The following is a 6,550-nucleotide window of genomic DNA, read 5'->3' on the forward strand; positions in this document are numbered from 1 at the left end:
TGAACAGAAAATGTCTCTAGGTTATGGACGTAACCGTAGTTCCCTGAGAGAACGAGACACTGTGCCAAAACACTTTGGGAACGCCCCACGTTGTCCACGCTCTGAATCACATGTAAAATCCTGCCAATAGGGGCACCCCGCAGACCAGGCCGTAGAGGCTGCCATACTACGGGTCGAATGAGCCTTGACTTCAAATGGGGTGGGAAGACCAAAGGACTAATAACCAACCAAAATCGCATCCACCATCCATATACTGAGAGCCTGCATACTGGCAGGAAAACCTTTCTCATGATGGCCATAGCAGACAAACAGTTTCTCTGACCTCCGCCAAGTACTTATCCAGTGCTCGCACTGAACACACAGTTGAATCTGCTTCTCCTGGTCTGGAACTAGAAAGGGAGGAGGGCAGAATGCCTGCAACACAACAGGTCGTGAGGGAGCCGTAGGGATCTTAGGTACATACCCAGCACTAGAGTAGAGGAACGCACTGCCATGCCAGGGGTAAACTCCAGGAAAGACGAGGCCACAGACAGGGCGTTTAGGTCCCAAACCTTTTAAGGGAGGACATTGAGAAAAGGAAGGCGGTCTTAACCGACAGGTACCTAAGGGCCACCTCGGCCAAAGGCTCGAAAGGGGCTCGGATAGAGCCGCCAACACGACAGGCAAATCTCACACAGGCACTCCGGAACGTGTCATGACAGGGTGTTTCCCTAGCAACTGCCCCGCTGGTGGGGTACAACAAGCCGCGATCAAGGTGGCCTTCTGCAAACTGTCTATGTGAGAACTCCAGAAAAGCCCCAACCGGGCAGTTGAGTGGGTCAAACCTGTGGTGCCTACACCAAGTGTAGAACAGCTGCCATCTAGCGGCATAAAACCTCCTTGTGGAGGGAGCTCTGGAATGGAGAATGGTCTCAACTACGACAGTAGAGAGACCAGCTGCTAGAAGTCACAGCTTCTATAACTCAGGGGTGAACCAGGGTTTCCCTGGCCTGTGAGAGGAGATTCCCTTCCGGGAGAAATATCCCAAGGAGGTCCTTAGAGAAGGGACAGCAGGTCCACAAACCACGGTCTGCCTGGCCAACAGGGTGCTACCAGGAGGAGACGTACTCCATCCTGGTGGATTCTCACCAGAACTCCCGGAGCAGCGCGATGGGAGGGAAGGCGTACAGACGAAGGCGTCTGCTCTCCAATTCAACCAGCCCGGGATGTGAACGGCTCTCAGTGAGAGAAGTTTCTTTTGGGACCACAGGAGGATCCGGTACGCTAGCCTGTACAGGGGGCGAATCGAAGACCCCCGTGGTGACCACTTAGGTCTCAGAGGAGCTTCTGCGGAGCTTGGAGGTGAGACGTCACCTTCTGAGGAGCTTGAGGCGAGATGTTGCCTTCTCAGGTGCTTGAGGCGAGATGTCGCCTTCTGAGGAGCTTGGATGCGAGACATCACTTTCTGAGGAGCTTGGAGGCAAGATGTCGCCTTCTGGGGAGTGTGGAGGCGAGACGTCGCCTTCTAAGGAGTTTGGGGACAATGTTCTGGTCTTGTCATGGTCTGGCGGCAGTACGACCTCCTTTTCACGGCTTGGTGGCGGTAAGGCGATCCCTTGGAAGCCAGGCGGCGCAACAACATCCTTTTCATAGCCAGGCAACAGTACAACCTCCGTTTCGCGGCCAGGTGGCGGTACAACGTCCCTTCGCAGCCAGCCAGCGGTACAACGTCCTTTTGGCCCTCGGGCGGCATTATGATGTCCTCTTCGGGGCCGGTCGGCGTTACGACACCCTCGGAAAAACACTGGAGCGGAGCGGCACCCTCGGCAGAACACTGGAACGGAGCGACACCTCGGCGGAACACTGGCGCAGAGCGACACCTCGGCGGGACACTGGAGCGAAGCGGTGCCCTCAGCGGAACACTGGAGCGGAGACACGCGCTTGGAGGAACACTGGAGTGGAGAGACGCACTCGGAGGAATAGTGAAGCTAAGCGGTGGTACGCTGGAATAGAGCAGCGCTCAGCGGACGCTGGACCGGAGCGGCACGCTTGGCGGGATGCTGGACAGAACAAGGGTTGCCCTCGTTCACGCTCCACACTCTCCAGGCCCCAGAAAGAGCCCCCCCAGACAGGAGAGAAATGCAGAATGTGATTTTGGCTCGTTCAGAGGGAAATTGGGATGAATGCATATCCACATACATGCCAGCGCTCCATAAAATCCGCCCCACTCAACCATTTCGCCGGAGAAGCGAGCCAGGAATTCCATTGAGCTCTCTGAGGTGCTCCGGGCAGCGAGCATGATCCAGGAGGAGCGGTAGCGGGTTTACGAAAAAAATCCGATGCAGAAACGGGTTGCTGATCCACCGCGCCAGAGCGATTTCTCTTTTCTTTATAAAGGTCAGACCTTCTGTCAGGGTTGTGACTGTGAGTCGGAAGCTGAAGTAATGCTATTATGCTTCCACGAAACGGATATAATCTACAGAACGTAAGTAATTCACTGAAAGTAAGCAATCCTGAATGTAAGTGAATCCACTGTGTTGTTTTTTTGTTAATTTTGCTAGCTTAGGGATTTTCAATTTAGAGGTAATGTATTGTGTTACTGGCCAGAGCACCCCCTTTAAGAAGGTAGCGGATGGTAGGTAAGACGTGACTGAGGAAAGACTCATGACATGCAACTTAAAGTGCGGTCCGTGAAAATATTGTCTGACATGAAACTGTGGTGCAAATAAAGCTGGGGACTATAGAATAATTAAATGTATGAATAGTGTATGAATATTGTGTGTGTTCTTTAAGAGAATGCTCATTGTTAAAAGTGCTATACAAATAAAAACAATAATAATTTGAATTGAAATGGGCCAAATGATTACAATATATTTAGACGTAATGACCAGAAAGGTAAAGTACTAAAAACAGGTTTGCCATTCATTCTTGTATTAAAAACTGATCATTATTTTCTTTAAATGTTAGCAAACTAATTCATCTCTCTCTCACAAAAGAAAAAGTGAGTCGTTAACACTTTTGGGCACTCGAATTGTGAACCACTCTAAACTGTGCAAAGTAGGGGATTAGGTTTTTCTGTTGTCTGCTAATCTGCCTGTTTGACTTTTTTTCTAAAAGGGATCCTTGTTAGTATGATATGCCAAGAACATGTGGTTGGATGTTTGCAGGACTTGAATACTGAATTGATCCAAAACAGTATCCTCTGTGGTTAATGATTGTGTGTTAGTCCACACAAGTTGCCTGCATGACGGCATATAACATTTACGGAATCGACACTGTACATATATAAAGCACAACTTCTGTCCTTTCAAAGTCCTGGGAATAATGATTGTCATTTTATCTTTGAAGATCTGTAGCTGATTTTCTTTTGACTTGTGTGCATATTATATCGATTATTTGTTTATTACATATATTTTGCACTCAACTGTACGTTTGTATAGTGCTCATTTCAGTAAATTAACAGAACACGTAAGTTTAAGAAAATAAAATAAAAGATAACTTAAAATATGACTGTAAGATTTTAAGCACAAAAGTTTTATTTAAATTTATCTTGCTTGAGGAATCATTTTACCAACTGAAGGACATAAATAAGTAAAAAAGAAGCATTTCTCCTGTGATAAAGCCTATTATATGTGTTATGCATTTAATTCTTCATAGGATCTGCTGATTTTTCATGATTTGTAGTATGAACCAAGCAAGCACTATGTTATACTTAGCAAAAGAATACTCCAGCTTAGTTTATGACATAATAAAAAAAATTATAAATATTTAAATAAAAAATAATGTTCTGTCCTGATGACAAAAATTATCTTTGATTATACTTGATGATTTAGTGATCACTTGGTGTCCATTTCCTGAACGAGATACTGTTAAAATGAATTGTGTCAGATTTATAAGTATAATATGGCCTCAGACTGAATTTTCAGATTTATTTGATGTTCTTACATGAATAAATGATGACATATTGTGATTACAGGTGAGACTGTTAAAAATTGCTGGTGATGTTTATATTGACTTTTAATTATTATCGCACAAAAAATAGTCAGAATCATCTTGGGTCTAAATAGCAATATGCACAATGCTGGTAAAAACTTAATACTAAAGACACTTCATGTACCACTGAATATGGCACCTTCTGTGTAAGATGGCCTGTAATATTTTCCATGAAAAGAATGATATACAGCTAAAAAATATTTTTTATTATTATTATGTTTTTATTGACTTACTATAATACCAAAACCTGTTATGGTAGAACATTATATGTCTCATTTTGGAATCTACATATCCTTAAAAAAGCATGAAAAGTGTCATATTGGACAAATACAATATGATTGAGACTATAATTATCATAATATATAATAATAATTTAAATATTTTTTCTGAAAACAAATTCAAATCAATTTTCAATCAATCAATCAATCAATTAATCAATCAATCAATTCCATTGAAGCACTTCAGCTACAAATATATTTTTGATCTGTTTATGAAATATTTTCGATTGACCATTATTTATGTACATTTCTTTGACTTCAGCAATGATTGTTCCTTGAGTAATGTTTCAATCTTTTGATGGATTCTAAAATGAAATTGACAGGATACATTTTCAGTTTGGGTTATTAATAATTGTAAGTATTACTATCCATAAAGAGCAAGATTACATTTCTGCAAATGTTTTAAATCTAGATTTAAACAGTAGTAATTACTGTTATATCTTAAATCTAGATATAACAGTAATTCCTTTACAAAAGATTTATTTCAGAATGACTATTTGCTACTCACATTGAAGACATCGTGCACTGTTATCCCGGATTTAGTTTTTACTTAAATATTCAAGCATAATACACTAAAACAAAAAAGTTTGATGACAGCACTTTATAATTTTAAGTATATTCTACTAATTTGTTGGCATAGTCCAATGTGCAAATAATCTGAAGTACAATGAGCTTAAATTGAAAAGTTATTGAACAGACCACACCTCTTCTTTCCAGTTGTGACAACTGTCTATTAGTAATGAGCAGTTGCTCAAGGTATCAGTGTGTGTGTTTTTCCCTTATTTGAAGAGCAGCTTGCTCTTACACACAAATACATACAGACATATAATACAAAACAAAAACAGTTCAAAACTGATTTCAGCCACGTACTGAGTCGAAGTTTTCTGTCTTTGTTGCGGTTGTGTGGATTCAGGCACTGCTGGCGAGGAACTGGAATGTGAGTATAACTCCGAGAGTTGTAAAAACCTCATTTTAACTTTTGCCATTTCAACGGGCATTTTGAGACACTGGCTAACTTACCTGTGTAACGATATTTAGCTAACTGTGGGGAGGGTTTTGGGGCTGCGGTGAAATTTTTTGAACATTTACCGGTTCGTTGGCTTTTATCCACAACTAATCGATATCTAACGCTAGATCACTTTCTCACGCGAGTTGCTGATCGCGTGCAGTAAAACACGATTTTAACCAGTTTCACTGCCTTTAGGCTTTCACCTGGCCGGCTGCAAGCGGCGTTTTTTTCCAAGAAGATAGCGGGAACACGTGCGGCTGTTTCACGCGGCTTACCACGGCCTATTGTATCTGGTAAGTTCCTTTAAGACAACGTGGCGAATATGTGTATGTGACTTAAAATGCCCTATAATAAAGCCAATTCGTAAACTAGCAAAATAATAAATGTCATGTCAGTGTTCAGATTTTTCCAGTCTGTTTTCATAAGGTAAATGTTGTTAATGTTTGCTCATTTGAGGAAAATAAAGAGAAATTCTAAGAATTAAGTCTAAAGAAACAGATTAAATAATGGTTTGGAAGTGCAAGTATTGTCCTTTTAGATGTAAAAAAAGAGCACAATTGTTTAAACATTACAGGCTAAAACACGGAGGTTATACCAAAACCGAGCCTTTTCCTTGTTTACATCAGGAATGTCTGTGCACATTTAAATCATTAAATGCACTAAAAGTTCACCTGTCCGCATTCACACAAAACTCCAGATCAGCAACAAAGTACAGATATACCAACTAAGTTTAGTTGTCTGTCGTGTGGATTTACAGAGTCTTGTTCAGAGAGTGACTTTCTCACTCACCTGCATCGTGCACATCTAAAAGTAAATCATAAAGTCAGATGCCCTTATGAAGACTGTAATTTTGAAAGCAGTGTTTACTCCACATTCAAAGCACACAAGAGTAAAGTACACAAACAACAGATCTCAAAGAGGTTTAAATCAGAAATTGTTGGTGACAATATTATAAGCCATGACAGTAATGCTTCACAAGAGCAGATGTCAGATGCTAATGATATTGAGGACACAGAAGAGTTAAATGAGGTAACAGAATGTGATCTGCACGATTTAGAAAACAGCTTGAGCACAACTTGGCATCTTTACTACTAAAGATGCACACTGTTTTGCACATACCAGAGAGTGCAGTGCAAGATGTGATAGAGCAGCTCTGTCAAATCAATAAGCTCTCACAACCACTTGTACAACACAGAGTCAGGGGCATATTAAACAAATATTGTGCTGACATGGATGAGACTGTTATTAAAGAGATGATCAGTGCTGTGTCAGAAAGTAACATGATGACACA

Source organism: Silurus meridionalis, chromosome 9 (genome assembly GCF_014805685.1).
Source record: "Silurus meridionalis isolate SWU-2019-XX chromosome 9, ASM1480568v1, whole genome shotgun sequence".
In the NCBI taxonomy this organism is placed as follows: domain Eukaryota; kingdom Metazoa; phylum Chordata; class Actinopteri; order Siluriformes; family Siluridae; genus Silurus; species Silurus meridionalis.